Raw genomic sequence first — 21,387 nt, 5'->3', positions numbered from 1 at the left:
TCTGGAGGTACTCTAGAGAAAACATCCAGAGGGCCCAATATATTTTTTTGAGAAGTAACAGTAAGTGAGAAAAAGTAACTCATGTAGGCCAACACTAAGGGACTACCCATGACCCACTGAACACTGAAGAGCTGAAGCCATTTACAGGGTGGGACCACCCAGAGAAGAGTGTCAGTTTAGTTTTAAAATGTCTAGAAGATGTTAATGGGATCATAACACACATCATGGTTTGTTAAGAATCCACAAAGAGGCAGGAGAAAAGGGGAGAGGAAGAATGATACAGTAAACCATGCAAGTAATGCATGCATTTTTAATGCATGTATTATTTACTACATGCTAAAAAAAATACCAATTCAGTTTTTCCTTATTTGGGTAAGCCTGGATTCTATTAATTCTTACAGGGTGGCCTTAGAACAAGAAATTTCTATCACCAGTATCCTTTGTTATTGCTTCCTCCAATTTTGAAAGTAGCAGTCAATAAGGAAATCAATACCAACTTGGAAAAATGGTCAAGTAATACATTTGTTATGAATATGATTTTCATAATGATGATTGTACCGTTTGTTTTTTTAAGGAGTATTTTTGGAGCATAACTTTAAAAATTGATTATCATGTAGCATATTTAAAATTAGGTCTTGAATCTGCCATTTGTTTCCTGAGTGTATGCATTTGTGGATGCACATTTGCATGGTTTCTTGAATTCTAGAGACTCATACTGAAAGTAAGTCTAAATTTATAAAACCTTAGGAATTGCAAGCCACATTTGTCACATTCTTTCCACTCAGGAAGAAGGAAGAAGCCATTAGTACAAATGGCATAGGTGACTGGGTTTCCCAGTGAGAATATATAACAAGATGAAGACTTGCATAATGGTTTAACATGCTGGTTTTGTAGTCAGAAGAACCTGAGTACAAATCTGGTACTCTTATTTTCTTGCTGTACAATGTAGGTGAGTTATTTAATCTCCTAGAACCTCACTTTCATCATTTCTAATATTAGGACAAAAATCTCTATCTCATAGAGCTCTTTGAAGATTAAGATCATGCATATAAAGCATTTAACATACTGTCTGATCAAAAGTCAGTAGCCCATAAATGTTAGCATTATCATTATCATTTCTTGGCATCTAAGGAAACCATACAGAAAGTGACTTAGTGTGGGAAAACTTGTGAGTCTAAACTTCCACCAGAAAAAGTAACACCAGAGTGGTCAAGTCAATCCTACCATGGCAAAAAATGCTAATAGGACTTAAAATACATCTATTTTTGTTCATCTTAATTGTGTTTTCAAGTCTGAATAGGAGCTGAAGTAAGCCAGCTACCTTATCCTTTCCAGTGTGTGAACTGTAGTCTTTATATGACTTAAAATTAAGATATACTCACATATAAAGGATTCAGAAAATTTTCCTTAAGAACCTATGATGATATGGTCTCAGAGAGCTTGTACCACTTTTTAAAGTAAATGTGGTAGCATTTTCATAAAACACTAAAATAGGATGTAGGTTTATCTTCTACAAAGTATGCAAACACGTTTCAAAACAGAAATAAATTATGAAACATTTTATTATTTACTGATTATATAAATTTACTCATTGAACTTAAAATTTATAAGTTCACACTGCATACTAGTTGTAAACAGATGGGTATAAATGGAAACTGAAATATATATATATATATATGATTATAAAATATTGATAGGTATGTTTGTCAGTATCTTGCTTTTCCTTATGTCATTAACTTTTCCATTTGCTTATTCAGTCTTCAGCAAATATTTTTTGAGTTCCTTTTCAGTTCCAAGTATTCGTGTCAGCTATCTTATCTTTCTAACAACTAAGTAAAACAAAACGAAACAAAAACCTTTGTCTATGCTAAACATCCGATATTAAATATCCCAATTTGTTGGTCCCTAAAGTAAGGGACCAGAATCTGATGCTAGGCGATGGTCTGACATTGCAAAGTAAAGCAAATCTCTTTCCTGGATATCTTTGTATAGATAACAAAGGGCTTTATTAATATTTCTAAGCTAATGTACACTCAATTTACAAATGAGTCATTCATATAACTGACTTACGACCTTGTTCTTTCATTGTCCCTAATGCTGCTACTATGGACAACCCTATGAAAATTCTTAGAGCACTTATTTCCAAGTACAAAGGAAGAGCCAGTGGGAGCTCTCCCAGATGCTGACTGTGACTGCACAATGTTCTCCCTCCAAATGTCTGAATTTTTTTTCTACCCTTTTTACTCATGTCAGATGAGAACTCTATAATTTAGGGATTATTTTGGAATTGCAGAAATTACATTTTAAAAACATAAATGGCTGCAAATGCATTGCCTTGCCAGTAGTCATTGACAGTGAAGGGCAAATTAATCCAATCAGATTGCTTCCTCTTAAGTAAATAAGAGCAGTAGGGATTCTTTGAATGGGAGTTTTGATTAGCCAAAAAAGAAACAAAAGAAAATGTTATCTATGAAGTAATGGGGAGGGTAGAATAGGGCTTAGAAAGCTCAAGAAGGGATTAATGACCTAAAAAATAGGATGAGAAAAGGTGTGTAGAGATTGCCAAAGACAAATTTGCCTGGGGTCAGCAATCTTGCATTTTGCAAAAGGAGGGGTTACACTCCTCTTTCTCTTATACCACATTACTGCATCATTTTCTGTTTCCAGCCACAAAACCCAGGAAAGAGCTTAAAATGTGTTATGTGTTAAGCAGGCTTCTGTGGATTGTTTGGGAAATTAATCATTTTGTAAATACTATTTAGCAAATTAAAAAAAAAAAGGAATGCTAGTTTTAACTGGCTTCCATAAAGAACTCAATTTCTCACTTTCCATGTATTCTTTCATTTAATCCTTCCAACAACTTTATGAAGTAAGTATTATCACTAATCCCATTTTATACAAAGAAAAAATTAACAATCAAGATCAAAGGCCTACTATAAGGAAGAGAATGAATTAAAATCCAGGTTTACCTAATCCAAAAATGTATGCTTTTAGCCTCTTTTCTACATAGAATTCAATTTAAAAGATGAAACCATACTTGTTGATTGTGTAGTTGACTATTTAAAATGCACATTTTTTTCACCCTTCTTCTATTATTTTCTTGACTTTTCAAGAAAATAAAGGTTGCTTTGCTGTCCTTTGTGCTCTAAGTGTATGACTCTCTTGGTAGCTCTTTTTATTTCTCATATTAGTTTTTTTCTCTTTCTTCATTTTTTTTGGGGGGGGGCATATTCTATTTTATCTAGACCTTTGTGCTACTTAAGAAGTCAAAGAACAACTCGATTTAAAATGTTTGAGTTTCTTGATGTATTCCACAAAAACCTGTACCTATCTAAATCACAAGGTTACTGCGATTAGTGCGATATGGCATCATAAATAATGTTCTCCTTTGGAGACAGGTGTTCTAAAATACAAGCTATTATTACCAGCATTTTTCTCTACAGGAGCTCATCTCTTTTCGCATATCATCCTGACTCAGGAGTGTTAATGGTTAGGAAGCTGCATTCCCTATCATTGGTTTCATGTTTATACAACAGAAACAGAAACAAAGGTTTCAGAAAAGGATTTGGCTTAGTACATTTTAGAATAAAATATGGAATCTTCACTGTACTCTATCAAGGACCTCTACAGAGGTCCCTGCCTATGTCCCCAGTCTCATTTCCTGTATTTTTCACCTTCCTTAAACATTATAAACATGTTTTGCTTCTTCAAACACTTTAAGTGTTCTTCAAACACTTTAAGGGTAACCCCGTTTTAAGACCTTCATATTTGCTGTTCCCTTTGGAATGCACTCAACTCATCTTTTGGCTCATCATTCCCATATTCAGGACTCATTTCAAATGTCACTTCCCCAGGGTAGCCTTCTCTGAGGCTTTACCTCAAGGAGACCATCACCTGGCTCTGGTTACTCTCCATCACATCACGTCTTTATTATTATGTCTCACATAGCAATTGTCACCACCATCTGTAAAGACGATTTGCTTCTATGCTATTTGGTTTATTGTCTCCCCTACCCACCACTCCCTGCCCCAAGATGAAGATTCACTGGGGCAGCAATCTTTTCAGTCTTTATCAGTTTGCAGCACAGTGCCCAAAACAGTGTTTGATACATTTTAGGTACTTAATTAGCATTTGTTGAGCATCAATCCCCTTCCTGAGGACAACACTGAGTCAACAAGACTTGATGGCCTAAAGTGAACTTTCTTGTATTTGTCCACATGACACAGGGTCATGTTACAAAAAGACCTATGGGTGCTCGATGGCCAGGGATGCTGTGGATGGTACCTTTAAGACTACATCTCTAATCAAGGAGTTAAGCCACCTACCATGCCTTAATATAAAAGCTCACAGATTCACTGACTAAGACTGAAATACAATCAGCATATGAAATAAGTTCATTACTTGGTATAAGAAATACCCTTCCATCCACTGACCCCTGAGGCTCAGGAAATGCCTGAGATAATGAAAATATCAAACATCATGCAAATTGCATGGGTCTGTTATTTGTGATCAGGGCTATCAGCTAGTCAGTGATATATCATACAATTATCTGTTTTTCATCTAGTGTGAGAATTCTGTAATTTGATAGACTTATGATCATTACAGTTTTGACAGAAAGAAACATGATTCTTCATTTTGTATTTTTACTTCATAGCCTTTTCTTCTCCCCTCTGAAAATTAAAATTAGCAAGTTGTAATTCATTGTACCAGTCTTCTCAAAAAATGGGCAATCCTAGAGGGCAAATCAGATATATTCAAGTAACACTAGAATAAATATTCTCTGAAGAAATGCTGAAAAGGCATGCATCGGGAAGCCATTGTGAAGTCAGTAATCTATAGGAAAAACCTTGGGAACATATTACTAAATGGAGATATATAGGCCACAGATCATGAGCAAACCCTAGAGACCACAAATCTACCCATCCATACAATTGGTCGTGAAGCACCATGCTTTAAAGTGAAAGAAATCTTTTCATCTCAAACTTTTTCATTCCACATCTTTTACTTTGTTAACCTTTTAAGGATACAAGCCTGAGGACTGAGTTCACCTTCAAGCTTGCCTACCACTAAGTGGAAGTGGGTACCATCTCTAGGAGGGGCAGTTTCTCACTTCCTCCTTAAAAATGAAACTAGGTAGGTGCTTTCATATTTAAACATTCTCTTATTTGTATCCAAAAAAGTAGGGATTTCTTTTCCCAAGAAGCTTGAGAAGAAATTACACTGATTGTTAACTTCAAAGGGAGAGGCATACTTTATCAGTATTTCCTGACACTCTTATGCTTTGCAATAAAGTTTTGCTTTGAAAGCAAATCGAAGAGTCCTCACCACATTCTCAGTTTTGGATTTTTGACCCAATAAAAGAGTGAATGGTGACTCATAAAGAAAAATGCCAGCCTTCTTATATTCACTGCTCCTAAGAAATTGGACACCCTTTGCCATCTAGTTATTTTCAGGAAATCAAAGCTGTTAGAAGTAACAGGTTTGTTGAATCACCGGCTCAAAGAGGATATTTCTCTGCCCTTTTCGTTTCCCTTCTTTGAGAAAAAACATTCCTTGGGGTACTAGATGCTGCATAAGCTGTATCTAGTATACCACTTAAACATTTTTAAGGACATAAAAAAAAAGTTCTGTATATAAATGAAATTCCCAGATGAAGAGCAGCAGTTATTTATGTTGAATTTAAGTTGCTTTGGCAACTTCAACCATATATTTTTATCTCATTACAGTTTTGAAAATAAAACTATCATCAAATATGCATGCAAGCTATGTGTTTATTCATCATCTACTTAGACTTTGCTATGGATGCTGTTTCACTGTTCTTATTTTTCTGGGAGAAATCAGAGATAAGGCTGCAGTGTGGTAAACCTGTCACTTTTTGGAAATGCCATCACTCAAGCCCCTTGCTTTTAAATGCACTGTTGAGGGAGATGAGAACTAATACAGATTCAATCAATACCTATAATATGCCTACAATGAGCACTTATTATATGTCAGCTACCGTTAAAGGCACAGGGGATGTATTAGTGAACAACAACAAAACAAAACAAAGCAAAACAAAAATCTCTTCGCAAAGAGGCTAACATGGATAGAATGACCATTAACAAAATAAATAAACCATACTCAGTATCTTTGATGATGATAAGGGCTACAGAAAATTAAGGGCAGGAAAACAAAGAAAAACAGAAAAAATAGGATAGGGAATATTGGTATTAACCTTTAAAAGAGGAAGATCATGTAAAAGTAGAATCTATTTACTTCCCTTCTACTTCCAAATGTGCAGGAATAAATCACTCTCCTTCTGCCAACTCAGCTCTGGGCCCCCACAGAGAATTCCAGGAAGGGTGCAAAGTAGTGCTAAGTGACACAGCAGTCTTGATATAGTTTTGTACTTTCTTATTTAGAACTGAAGTTAAAGTCACCTTAGTTCAGGTAACATCTGAGGAGCCTAATAAATATTTTCATTTTGCATCTAAAAGTTTAATACAGTTCCCCAGCAAAAACAAACATAAAACTCAAAATAACTCTAAATAACTGAAGAAATGGCAGAAACAAATGAGCAGGCATACTAAATATACCCTGATTTCCTAAAGGCAGACGATCACCAAACCAGTACTGTGATAATTTATGTGCTGCTTTAAGAGAGCATTACTGTTTCCTGCCTCAGAAATCTTACAGAGCCAGAGAATTTCAGAGCTGGGGAGATCTTACAGCCTTAATGTTTGGGCTGCTACAACAAATACACCACAGACTGGGTGGCTTAAACAACATTTATTTCTCACAGTTCTGGAGACTGGGAAGCCCAAGATTAAGTTGCTGGCAGATCTGGTGTCTGGTGAAGGTCTGCCTCCTGGTTTGCAAATGGCTGTCTCCTCCTCACTGTGTCCTCACGTAGTGGTGAATGGAGAGACAGGAAGCCCTCCCTGTCTCTTCTCAAAAGGGCACTCATCTCATTCATGGGAGATCCACCCTCAAGACCATGACCTCATCCCCTCCCAGAGGCTCCACCTTTTAATACCATCACACTGGGCACTAAGATTTCAACATATTAATTTTGGGGAGACATAAACATTCAGTCCATAACACCATCCTTTCTTCAGTCTGAGCTCCTTCCCTCATCACTCCTTCCTTCCTCCCTTTTCCCCATTTATATTATTTATGGTGTCATATGTGGTAGATGGTCTGCAGAGTATGAAGATAAATCAAACAAGGTCCCTGACCTCAAGAAGTTTATAATCTGGGGTTCCTGGGTGGGTCAGTCAGTTAAGCATCTGAGTTTGGCTGAGGTCCTGATCTTATGGTTCATGAGTTCAAGCCCCATGTCAGGCTCCATGTGGACAGCTCAGAGCCTGGAGCATACTACAGATTCCATGTCTCTGTCTCTGTCTCTGTCTCTGTCTCTCTCTCTCTCCCCCCCCCCCCAACCTGCGTATGCTCTGTCTCTCTCTCTCTCCCTCAAAAATAAACACTAAAACATTAAAAAAAAGAGAAGTTTACAATCTCTATTAGACAAGCACATAAATAGTTCCAATATAAGGTATAAAGGAAGTAATCAGTGTTGTAGAGTGGTAGAGAGAAGGTTCCATAGGAGATGAAAGGAAGTACTTTTTGCTGGGGGTAAATCATTCAGTCAACATTCCATTTGCACAGACGATGAACCCAAGCATATGGGAACCAAGAGACTTGGATCTTGGGTTTAATTTACGTCAGCACCAATGACCTGCTTCCTCTCCTTCCCCAATGCAGGCTTGTTGATTCTCCCCACTTTCTTTAATGCAGGTCAACGCACATAGGCAGTGCAGGGCACTTCACTCTACTGCAAGGTGATGGTGGGTTCTTATGAGAGCTCTAGCATGAAGCATGTTCCAGACTGCATGAACCATTGAAATCACTAGTGCTCTCATTTTTAAAAAAATATGAGACCAGCTCATATCCAACTACAGGCTCATCATGCACGCCAGCACTGCCATGTCATCTTTCCATCTTTGCAAGGTTACTTCCGAGGTCATTTCCATTCCAACATTTCTGGGTGTGTCTCTGCCTCATAACTTTTCTGCTAGAGTTTCCAGAAGATTCCAGCATGACCCCTGTTGCTCTTCTGAACCAAGAAACTCTACACATCAAACCTCACTCTGGGACTCAATTTCCACAGACTTCTTTAAAGACTGTAGCTGAAGCCATAGTTATCAGTATGCTACAGAACAGGACAAAGGATAGAGACTTTTTAAATGTCCCTGAAGTGTGTGCGTGTGTGTGTGTGTGTGTGTGTGTGTAACTGGTGAGTTTGTGAGTTAATGAAGGTACTTTGGATCTTTGCTGAGGAATCCTGAGATTCAAGTGATGACAGTAATGCTTACATCCTTCTTGTTAAGTTTGAAGTTTGGTACTTCTTTTTAACAATATCATGAGGTCGATACTAAAATAGTCCCTTTCACATACGAGCAAACTGAGACTCAGAAAAGTCAAACAATTTGCTTAAGTTCATATTGGTACTAAGTAATAGCCAAATTTGAACCCCAACTGTCTAATTCCAGATAACCTGATGTTTTCTTTTATTTTAAATTTATTATTGTGTGACATATTAAACATATAAAGGCAAATGTATAATGATTTTTTGCACAGTCCAAAGAATAATAAAATGCACACCTGTGAACTTAACACTCAGATTTACAGCATGGTCAGTAACTTTGAAGACCCTGGGAATTCCTCCAGGATTGTACCCTCCACACTAATTATTCTGCTTACCACCCTGTGTTTACTCTTAAGGTTTTATCAGATACATATGTATTTCTAAAGATTGTAGTTAGTCTTAAATGTAACCTGTACTGTGTGAACATGGAATCTTGTTCCTCTGAGACTTGCTACTTTTGTTTAACATTATTTCTTTGAGAGTCAACTTCAGTGATTATAGCTGTGGTTCATTCATTTTCACTGTGGTTTAATACTTCTTTGTAAGAATTTACCACAGTTTATATATCCTTTCCACTGTTCACACGCAGTTATTATTATTATTTTTTTTTTGGCTATTACAAACTAACTTGCTATAAGGGCATGTTTTCTGATCACATTTTCAAATGTTTCTCTGGTCTACAGTATATATAATCAAGAGTACCAAAAAAGTTCAGATTTAGTAGTTCAGAAGACAGTTACACAATCTGTTTTCTAAACTGGTTGATACAATTTTCAATCCTGTCAGCCCAATTGAGCATTGCTGGCTGCTGTTCCTCACCAACACTCAGTATTTTAATTTTTGCAAATATAGTACATGAAATGGTAATTCATTACTTCCAACTTGCATTTCCTTGGTTACTAATATTTTTTTTTTTCATGGGGCACTCACATTTCCTGATTCTTAAAATATTAGTTCATGTAATTTATCTGGTCACCTATGGGATTTTCGTCTGTTTCTGACTCACTGGATTTCTTTGGGACCCTTTCTTATTCAATTATATTTTTACAAATATCTTCTCTGCATTTTGATTCCCCTCAACTCATTTCTTGGTATTTTTTGATCATTTTAAGTCCTATGCATACATTAATCTTTTCTTTATGGCTAATATTTTTATTCTTTTTTTTGTTTGTTTATTAATTTATTTTGAGAGAGAGAGAGAGAGAGAGGGAGAGAGAGAAGATAGAAGCAGGTATGAGGCAGAGAGAAGGACGGACAGAATGCCAATCAGGCTCCATGCCATCAATGCAGAACCCAACGTGGGGCTCGATCTCATGAGCTGTGAGATCATGAACTAAGCTAAGATCAAGAGTCAGACATTTAACTGGCTGAGCCACCCAGACACCCCACATTCACATTTTCTTATTTAAAAAACTCTTCCTTATCCCAAAGCCATATGAGTATTCTCCTATATATATTTTAAAAGTATGAAAGTATTAAAGTTCTGTTATTCTCATGTAAGTCTAGGTCTTGCTTCCAACCATAGCACCACACTATCAGGTATCTATAATCAATTCTCATCATTGGTGGTAGTCATGTACTGTAAAGTTGCAGCAAACACTGAATTAACAAATACTGAACCATTGTCCCTAGGAGGAAATACATGATTAGGTTTCTCTAAGTCTCTAGTCACAATGTTTCCATCAAATGATCAATACATATGTTGTTTTATGTGTGTTTCTGTTTAATGTTTTTAATGTTTATTTATTTTTGACAGAGAGAGACAGAGTGCAAGCAGAGGAGGGGCAAAGAGAGAGGGAGACACAGAATCCAAAGCAGGCCCCAGGCTCCAAGCTGTCAGTACAGGGCCCGATGCAGGGCTTGAACTCACAGACCACAAGATTATGACCTGGGCTGAAGTCAGACACTCAACTGACTGAGCCACCCAGGCGCCGCATGTGTTTCTGTTTAAATACACTTTACTATATAATGTCGATTCATTAATATTAACTTCTACGCAACAGCACTCTAACTCATGCCTGAATGAAGCTTATGTAACATGCATATTTTTTTTTTTCCATAAAGCACATCACAGCCTTCTAGCACTTAGAACACTAGACTGCACTCTAACACTACACTCTGGGCTATTTTAAACAATGAAATTACCAATAAAGAACACACAAAAAAGCAAAAAACATGGCACTAAGTAGATTGCCAAAAGGACATTTGTTTATAGGATGAGCTGAAACCTGAAGGCAGAACATCACCTTGTTCACCTTCATCAGGGAAAGTGTGTAGAATGACTCAAGTATTTGCTGTTCTGCACATGTCCATGGATGATCATAAAGGAGCTGAGAACACTGATTTGGGGGTTACAGATAAATTTCAGACATTGTCAATGTATACCCAGCAACTGGCTCAGGACTGGGCACTTTGTTGGCATTTGATAAATGTCACAGTTATATATTCAGTAACTTACACAGAGTTTAAACAAAGATGATATGAAAAATGTTATTCCCTAGGCTGCACTCCAGGTAAAATGATGATTATGAAGAAGACGATAATGATGATGATAGGAGTAAGAGTAATAGTTTAGTAATAACAGCAGTGGCAACAATAAAACTATTAGACATAGTAGTAATAATAATAGTAGCAAGTATACCAATGATGTTTCCTTATATTTTTATAGTACTTGTAAAACTGCTTCACTTCTGCTGAATTTTCATGAATTTTGTGGCCATCCCAATTATCCAAGTCACCTGAACGACATACCCAAATGAATGTAGCTCTTCAACAGGGACTCCTTAGGGTATGCACATTTTTTCCCCATCTTTTTTTTTTATTGAGGTAAAATATACATAACATAAAATTTCCCATCTTAAATATTTTTAAGTGTACGGCTCAGTGGTATTTAATACATTATTAATGTTGTGCTACCGTCCCCACCATCCATTTCCACAACTATTTTCATCTGATAAAACTGAAATTCTATACCTGTTTAGGATAACCACCCATTGCCCACCCTCCCCTGCCCCTAGCCTCTGGCAACCACCCTTCTGCTTTCTGTCTCTATGAATTGGTATAGTCCTTGTTTTTAAAATTTAAAAACAAAGTTACTCATAATAATTCATCTGATTATGAAAGCATCTTTGTGAAGTAGACAGTGATGGCATTAGGTACTAGGTGCACTGTACAGAAGGCAATATTTGGAATTCAGAAAAGTTTAGAGATTTGTTCAAAGCTAAGATTTCTTCAAATTAAAAAAAATGTCTATTTATTTTTGAGAGAGAGAGAGAGAGAGAGAGAGACAAAGAGAGAGAGTGTGTACAGGTGGGGGAGGGGCAGAGAGAGAGGGAGACAGAGATTTGAAGCAGGCTCCAGGGTCTGACACATCAGCACAGAGCCTGACGTGGGGCTGGAACTCATGAACAAACCGTGAGATCATGACCTGAGCCAAAGTCAGATGCTTAACCGACTGAACCACCCAGGCACCCCTTACAGTTAAATTTTTAATAAGTAAATGATACGGTCATTTCCGTATCTTGACTATTGTGAATAATGCTCCAATAAACATGGCGGTGCAGATATCAATCTGAGATGCTATTTTAACTTCATGAGTGTCTGCCTATAGATGAATGAATAAAGATGCGATATATATATGTATGTGTAGAGATAAACATACACACACACACACACACACACACACACCATGGAATATTATTCAGTCATGAGAAAGAAGGAAATCCTGCCACATGTGACAACATGGATGAACCCTGGAGGATTATGCTAAGTGAAATCAGTAGGAGAAAGACAAATACTATTTGATATCACATATATGAGGAATTTGGAAAGGCCAAACTCGCGGAAACAAAGTAGAAATGGTGGTTACCAGGGGAAGGTGGGGGAAATGAGGACATGTTGGTTAAAGGGTACAAATCTCCAGTTTCAATCCAAATAAGTTCTGGGGACCTAATATACAGCACGGTGATTATAATTAACAATAAAGTATTCTATTGTTGAAAGTTTCTAAGAGAGTAGACCTTAGATGTTCCCTTTGCAAAAAAAGAAATGGGAAGTATATGATGGGACGGAGGTGTTGAAGCTATGGGGGTCACATTTTGCTATATATAAATGTATGAAATCAACACCTTAAACTTACATAATGATGTATCAATTATATTTCAATAAAGCTGAAAAAAAGAAGTAAATGGTCTGAGTCTAGAATCCAAAACACTTTCAGTGAAGATTGCAAGCTCCTTGAGGGTAAGAATAACATCTCACACTTAGGCTCTCCAAACCTATTTCAATGCTGTGATGGAGTGGATATGCCATGAAATGTTGTTCTTAAGCATAATGATGATGAAAGCAATGTTATTTTTGACCGAAGAGCAGAACCATAGTATTTTAAAATACAGACCCACTTTTTTTTCTTAACACTTTCCTTTTCTCCTCTGAAGAAAGTCTTTATTATTTTACCAAAATTCATGAAAGGGAACACAAATTGTGTTTTGAAATTGACATGCTGTGCATACGGTGATATGTGCGGCTGTGAAACTTTAACAACCCAGTTCAGCTGTGTTATTAATATTGCTCTTCCTGATTAGTGTTAATTGGAATATTTTAATTGATGCAGTGTTTTACTGCCTTCACAGCTTGACTCAGTTGAGGTGCAGAGAACAATTTTTCAATAATAAAAGCCAAGAGAAGCTACCCTGATCTTACTAAATTCAGCATGAATATATTATGGCAAGCAGACATCACAAAGTCACTGTAGTAGAAAATGGGATGAAGACCATACTCATTTATTCAATTCCTTTAACATATGTTTATGAAGTGCTCAAAACTGGTCAGACCTGGTTTTAGGGGCTTGGGACCCAACAATAAACAAATCAGACAAATACCTGATTTGCAGCATTTACATCTAGCTAGGTGAGGTAGGAAAATTAAAAAATATATATATGATAAATTTTAATTATAAAGTATGTTAGAAGGTAGTGAAGCTGTGGGAGAAGCAAAATACAGAGCATGTTAAGAAAGACTGGGAGAGCTGGAAGGACAGCTGCAATTTTAGATAATGGGCTCAGGGAAAGCCTGAGGAAGTAGTCTACATTAGAGCAAAGATTTGAAGGAGGTGAAAGGCTTGACCAAGTGAGTGCTTAAGAGAAACCCTTCTGTGAGGAATACCAGGAGCCTACTTTAACTAGAGTGTAATGAATGAGGAAGAGAGCAGTTAAGAGATGGGGTCAGGGAGGTACTGGGGCAGGGAAAGTGAGTGTCTGCTCAGGGCCTTGATGATCACTGTTTTGGCTCTTATTTTGAGTGAAAGTGGGAGCCACGGCAGACTTCTGAGCAGAAGAATGACATGGTTTTGTGGTTATTCAACTCAATTCTGTTCAACAAGGATGACTGCCATTACATGTCTGGTGGAGTGCTAAGAAACAAAAGACCTAAAGATAAATTAAGACTAGCCACCGCTTCTGAACAGTTCCTCATCTTGTAGGGGAGATGTAGACAATTACTTGATTCAAAACAGACACTGCAAGAGATTTAGCTCATGTGTAACAAAGTGCTTATGAGAATACAAAGTAGAAAGTTAGTCTTCTTGCAGTAGAAAGTTAGTTACAGTACATAACATGCACTCATGACCTCAAAAAAATAAGATTTCAAGGGGAGAAAAAAGAGAGGAAAGAATGCCAGGATAAGAGCATTAGAATGAATAAAGACAATCTCATTAAAAATGGAATCAGAAGGTCATGAACAAGGAGCGCTCATGTACTATTACTGTCACACCTTGCACAGTTCAGCAGGAAGAAGTAAGATTTCCTTTCTATCCAGCAACAGCAAGATGCTTTCACCTGTAACCAATGAGAAACGGCCACTACTTTGATTGCCTGCAGCCAATGACAAACTGCCAATACTCTGAACTCCTCTATTTCTCCAGTGAAGTTTAAAAAAAAATTTTTTTTAATGTTTGTTTATTTTTGAGAGAGAGAGAGAGAGAGAGAGAGAGAGAGAGAGAGAGAGACAGAGCACGAGCAGGGGAAGGGCAGAGAACGAGGGAGACACAGAATCTGAAGCAGGCTCCAGGTTCTGAGCTATCAGCACAGAGTCCAATGTGGGGCTGGAACTCACGAACTGTGAGATCATGACCTGAGCCTAAGATGGATACTTAACTAAATGAGCCACCCAGGTGCCCCTCCAGTAAAGTTTTGTTCAAAACAAACCCTTTCAACTTCCTCCTTTCCTTTATAAAAGTATGCTCTCCCCTTGCATATACTCTAGACTTGCCTATACTTTGCACCATACTTTGTATCCTGATTGTGATTCCAACTCTATTCCTGAATAAACTCATTTGTTACTTGATAACCTCTGTTGGTTAATTTTTAAGGTTGACAAGGGACACCATACACAAAGATCGAGAAGCATTAAAAATATATAGTGTGGTCATCAAATGACCGACAGGTGTCTGCACAAAAATAAGAGACACAAAACTAGAGAGGTGGATAAGGGTCATCCTGCAGACATTGCTGACACTCTAGAATTGCATTCTGTTTTCCACAGAGTAATCTTACTAACATAGAGACACTTTAAAAATATTTTGTGGTTTATGGGGTACCTGAGTGTCTCAGTTGGTTAAGCATCCGACTTTGGCTCAGGTCATTTTCTCATGGTTTATGGGTTGAAGCTCTTTGTCGGGCTCTGTGCTGACAATTCAGAGCCTGGAGCATGCTTTGGAATCTGTGTCTCCCTCTCTCTCTCTGCCTCTTCCCCACTCAGGCTGTCTCTCTCTCTCTCTCTCTCTCTCCCTCAAAAATGAAATAAAATATAAATATATATAATATAATAAAATATCATAAAGTAAAATAAATATTTTGTGGTTTAAATTAAAGGCTGTAACAAGAGATGAAGAAGAGCATTATATAATACTTACCAGGTCTATCCATCAGAAAGAGGTAACAATTATAAATATCTATTCACCAAATAGGGGTGCCCCCAAATATATAAAACAATTAATCACAAACATAAACAACCTTACTGATAAGAATGTGGTAATTGCAGGGGACTTTAATATCACACTTACAACAATGGATAGATCATCTAGACACAGGATCAATAAAGAAACAAGGACCCTGAATGATACACTGGATCAAGTGGACTTGACAGATATATTTAGAACTCTGCATCCCAAAGCAACAGAATATACTTTCTTCTCGAGTGCACATGGAACATTCTCCAAGATAGATCACATACTGGATCACAAAACAGCCCTTCATAAGTATACAAGAATTGAGACCATACCATGGACACTTTCAGACCACAATGCTATGAAACTTGAAATCAACCAGAGGAAAAAGTCTGGATAAACCTCCAAAAGCATGGAGATTAAAGAACACCCTAGTAAAGAGTGAATGGACCAACCAAGCAATTAGAGAAGAAATTAAAAAATATATGGAAACAAATGAAAATGAAAATACAACAATCCAAATGCTTTGGGATGCAGCCAAGGCAGTCCTGAGAGAAAAATACATTGCAATCCAGGCCTATATGAAGAAACAAGAAAAATCCCAAATACAAAATCTAACAGCACACCTAAAGGAAATAGAAGCAGAACAGCAAAGACACCCCAAACCCAGCAGAAGAAGAGAAATAATAAAGATCAGAGCAGAAATAAACAATATAGATCTAAAAAAAAACTGTAGAGCAGATCAATGAAACCAAGAGTTGGTTTTTTGAAAAAATAAACAAAATTGACAAACCTCTAGCCAGGCTTCTCAAAAAGAAAAGGGAGAACTCAAATAGATAAAATCATGAATGAAAATGGAATTATTACAACCAATCCCTCAGAAATACAAGCAATTATCAGGGAATATTATGAAAAATTATATGCCAACAAACTGGACAACCTGGAAAAAATGGACAAATTCTTAAGCACCCACACACTTCCAAAACTCAAACAGGAAGAAATAGAAAACTGGAACAGACCCATAACCAGCGAAGAAACTGAATCAGTTATCAAAAATCTCCCAACAAATAAGAGTCCAGGACCAGATGGCTTCCCTGGGGAATTCTACCAGACATTTAAAGCAGAGATAATACCTATCTTTCTCAAGCTATTCCAAAAAATAGAAAGGGAAGGAGAACTTCGAGACTCATTCTATGAAGCCAGCATTACTTTGATTCCCAAACCAGACAGAGACCCAGAAAAAAAAAAAAAAAAAAAAAAAAAGAAAAGAAAAGTACAGGCCAATATCCCTGACGAATATGGATGCAAAAATTCTCAGCAAGATACTAGCAAATCAAATTCAACAGCATATAAAAAGAAGTACTCACCATGATCAAGTGGGATTCATTCCTGGGCTGCAGGGCTGGTTCAACATTTGCAAATGAATCAATGTGATCCATCACATTAACAACAGAAAAGATAAGAACCATATGACCCTGTCAATCGATGCAGAAAAAGCATTTGACAAAATTCAGCATACTTTCTTAACAAAAACCCTCCAGAAAGTCGGGATAGAAGGAACATACTTAAATATCCTAAAAGCCATTTATGAAAAGCCCACAGCTAATATCATCCTCAATGGGGAAAAACTGACAGCTTTCTTCCTGAGATCAAGAACACGACAGGGATGTCCACTTTCACTGCTGTTGTTTAACACAGTGTTGGAAGTTCTAGCATCAGCAGACAACAAAAGGAAATCAAAGGCATCAATATTGGCAAAGATGAAGTCAAGCTTTCACTTTTTGCAGATGACATGATTTTATACATGGAAAACCTGACAGACTCCACCAAAAGTCTGCTAGAACTAATACATGATTTCAGCAAAGTCACAGGATACAAAATTAATGTACAGAAATCAGTCGCATTCTTATACACTAACAATGAAGCAACACAAAGACAAATAAATAAATTGATCCCATTCACAGTTGCACCAAGAATCATAAAATACCTAGGAATAAACCTAACCAAAGATGTAAAAGATCTGTATGCAGAAAACTATAGAAAGCTTATGAAGGAAATTGAAGAAGATACAAAGAAATAGAAAAACATTCCGTGCTCATGGACTGGAAGAATAAATATTGTTAAAATGTCAATACTACCCAAAGCAATCTACACATTCAATGCAATCCCAATCATAATTGCACCAGCATTATTCTTGAAGCTAGAACAAACAATCCTAAAATTTATGGAACCACAAAAGACCCTGAATAGCCAAAGTAATTTTGAAGAAGAAAACCAAAGCGGGAGGCATCCCAATCCCAGACTTTAGCCTCTACTACAAAGCTGTCATCATCAAGACAGCATGGTATTGGCACAAAAACAGACACATAGACCAATGGAACAGAATAGAGACTACAGAATTGGAGTCTCCCACAAACGTATGTCCAACTAATCTTTGACAAAGCAGGAAAGAATATTCAATGGAAAAAAGACAGTCTCTTTGACAAATGGTGCTGGGAGAGCTGGACAGCAACATGCAGAAGGATGAAACTTACACCATTCACAAAAATAAACTCAAAATGGATAAAGGACCTGAATGGAGACAGGAAACCATCAAAACCCTAGAGGAGAAAGCAGGAAAAAACCTCTCTGACCTCAGCTGCAGCAATTTCTTACTTGACACAAAGGAATTAAAGCAAAAATGAACTATTGGGACCTCATGAAGATAAAAAGCGTCTGCACAGCAAAGGAAACAATCAACAAAACTAAAAGGCAACCAACGGAATGGGAAAAGATATTGGTAAATGACATATCGGACAAAGGGCTAGTATCCAAAATCTATCAAGAGCTCACCAAACTCCACACCCGAAAAACAAATAATCCAGTGAAGAAACGGGCAGAAGAAATGAATAGACACTTCTCTAAAGAAGACGTCCAGATGGCCAACAGGCACATGAAAAGATGCTCAATGTCACTCCTCATCAGGGAAATACAAATCAAAACCACACTCAGATATCACTTCAGGCCAGTCAGAGTGGCTAAAATGAACAAATCAGGAGACTATAGATGCTGGAGAGGATGTGGAGAAACGGGAACCCTCTTGCACTGTTGGTGGGAATGCAAAGTGGTGCAGCTGCTCTGGAAAACAGTGTGGAGGTTCCTGAAAAAATTAAAAATAAATCTACCCTATGACCCAGCAGTAGCACTGCTAGGAATTGACCCAAGTGATACAGGAGTGCTGATGCATAGGGGAACTTGTACCCCAATGTTTATAGCAGCACTTTCAACAATAGACAAATTATGGAAAGAGTAAATGTCCATCAACTGATGAATGGATAAAGAAGTTGTGATTTATATATACAATGGAATACTACTTGGCAATGAGAAAGAATGAATTCTGGCCTTTTGTAGCAACATCGATGGAACTGGAGAGTGTTATGCTAAGTGAAATAAGTCATACAGAGAAAGACAGATACCATATGTTTTCACTCTTATGTGGATCCTGAGAAACTTAACAGAAGACCATGGGGGAGGGGAAGGGGGAAAAAGTTATAGAGAGGGAAGGAAGCAAATCATAAGAGACTCTTAAAAACTGAGAATAAACTGAGGGTTGATGGGGGGTGGGAAGGAGGGGAAATTGGGTGATGGGCACTTAGGAGGGTACCTGTTGGGATGAGCACTGGGTGTTGTATGGAAACCAATTTGACAATAAATTTCATATTAAAAATAAATAAATAAATATATCATTTGAAGTAAAAAATAACAAAATATCATAAAATAAAATAAGGTATTTTGTGGTGTTAGTTACAAAAGGTTAATAAAACACAATAAAGAAACCTGTTTTTTTTTTTTTAATGTTTATTTATATTTGAGAGAGAGAGAGTGAGAGAGAGAATGCACAAGGAGGGGAAGGGCAGAGAGAGAGATGGAGACAGAATCAAAAGCAGGCTCCAGGCTCTGAGCTGTCAGCACAGAGCCGGACGTGGGGCTCGGGCCCATGAACTGTTAGATCATGACCTGGGCTGAAGTCGGTCGCTCAACTGACTGAGCCACCCAGGCGCCCCAAGAAACTTGTTTAACTTTGTTTAACCCATCATTTCCTAAGTTTAGTTGAGCTCTGTACACTTTGGAGGTACATTTATTATTAAAAAAATTTTATTATTTTTTTTATTTTTGCATGCATGAAGAGAGAAAGAGTGTGAGCAGTAGAGGGGCAGAGAGAGAGAGGGAGAAACAGAATCCGAAGCAGGCTCCAGGCTCTGAGCTGTCAGCGCAGAGCCCGATGAGGGTCTCGAACTCACAAACCATGAGATCATGACCTTGGCCGAAGTCGGACACTCAACCGACTGAGCCACCCAGGAGCTGCTGGAGGTACATTTATTAATAATATCCTACAGAACCAGAGTTCACTGGTTTGGGAAACACTAATAGAATCAATGAGAGCTATAGTAAGAATTTAGGTCTGGAGTGGATGTGATGTGTTGAGCAACATAATAATATTTGGATTTAGAAAAATTAACTCTTAGAGAATGGTATGAAGTCAGGACAAATACTCTGGGGATATGGGAACAGAATAAGATGAAGTTAAAAACAAATGCAAAGTTCTGTACCCTTCTTTTAATCTTTCTTCCAGAAAACTTTAAAGAACACATGATATTATGTATGAACTTAAGCAATTAGCATTTCTTCTGATAAGTCTTAAAGAAAGAAGCTGAAACACAATGTGAACTGGTAATACTCATCTTTATTCAGAACGGTGATGCTCGCCTAAATTAGATTTCATTGAATTAATGTAGCAATGAGAAAACTTGGGGGTATATTTAGCTTGTGTATTAAGTATGGATTTTATTTTTAGACTCCAGCTCTTCATTTCGATTTTTTTCTCAGAGAAATAAGGGTGTATTAAAAACCATATTGTGGAATTAAAAGGAGTATTGAAAAGTAAATTTGATCAAGTGGTATTTTTAGGTTAGGGGATGCCAAAAGATTCTACTTGATTGGCTTTAAGGAAACTCAAATTCTTGTCAGCCAAACTAATGGATTCCTCAGCTTTCAATGTATGGTTTCTAGAATATCTCCATATATAATCCTATAAAAGACATCTCTTAATAATTCCATTTTACTAAGAACTGCAGTGATGAAGTTGAAAGCTACCAAATAAGATGTGCAAGTTACAGTGTGACTTAGGTCCCCTTTTTGGTCAAAAGCCAAGTACATAACCTGAGATGTGCTTGGATTTAATTTAAAAGAAGAAACCAGGGGCGCCTGGGTGGCGCAGCCGGTTAAGCATCCGACTTCAGCCAGGTCACGATCTCGAGGTCCGGGAGTTCGAGCCCCGCGTCAGGCTCTGGGCTGATGGCTCAGAGCCTGGAGCCTGTTTCAGATTCTGTGTCTCCCTCTCTCTCTGCCCCTCGCCTGTTCATGCTCTGTCTCTCTCTGTCCCCCAAAAAATAAATAAACGTTGAAAAAAAAAATAAAAGAAGAAACCAAACACAAACCTAACTTCTTTTATCTGAATTGTCGAGAAAGCACTAATGAACAATTCTATAAAACAACCTGTTCTTTTCTCCAGCTATTTCTGTGACTAATGAAAGGGTTAGAAAAGTAATTTTCAAAAGTCTGAGAAGGAGTTGTATAAATTTTCCACAGTAATGAACATATAAAAATTAGATGCAATAAAAAGATTATTTACAATCAAATATTCTAAAAATCAGATTAGTTTTTGAATTGATCATATTCTTTTTTTTTTTTTTTTTGGATACAAAACAAAGTTAAATCAAAACATATCCTTCTGTTACTCTCAAGTAAGACTGCTATGAGTAAAACTTTTAAGCTTCTTACCTATTTAACAAATATATTACAGAAAGTCCCCTCTGCTTCCCTTTGGGAGTGGTACCTGAGTTGTGGGTGGGGAGGGGGAAAGGTATTAGGATCCCACGAAATCCCAATTACAAAGTCTCCCTCCATATTTCTTGGAGACAAGGAAAGAGAATAACAAATGAGAATGGACAAAAAAAAGTACATATATGAAGCCACTCAGCACCAGACCCTGGAGAGA

General features: G+C 37.3%; 1 protein-coding gene across 3 annotated transcripts in view; it reads right to left on the bottom strand.

The window, feature by feature from the left end:
* Window positions 1–21,387, bottom strand: part of CNTN4 (contactin 4) — a 900,795-nt gene that overhangs the window by 233,984 nt on the left and 645,424 nt on the right. The window contains exon 1 of one of the 3 annotated variants that reach the window (XM_043587962.1): window positions 8,437–8,442. The exons of the other annotated variants lie outside the window; for them this stretch is intronic. The gene's annotated coding sequence lies outside the window, so the exon portion shown is untranslated. Of the gene's footprint in view, window positions 1–8,436; window positions 8,443–21,387 lie in introns of those variants that run through there. 3 annotated transcript variants of the gene reach the window in all.

The sequence above is a fragment of the Prionailurus bengalensis genome, chromosome A2, assembly GCF_016509475.1.
Source record: "Prionailurus bengalensis isolate Pbe53 chromosome A2, Fcat_Pben_1.1_paternal_pri, whole genome shotgun sequence".
Classification (NCBI taxonomy): domain Eukaryota; kingdom Metazoa; phylum Chordata; class Mammalia; order Carnivora; family Felidae; genus Prionailurus; species Prionailurus bengalensis.
Note: the sequence above shows the minus strand (reverse complement) of the source record. Positions and strands in the feature narration are given on the sequence as shown.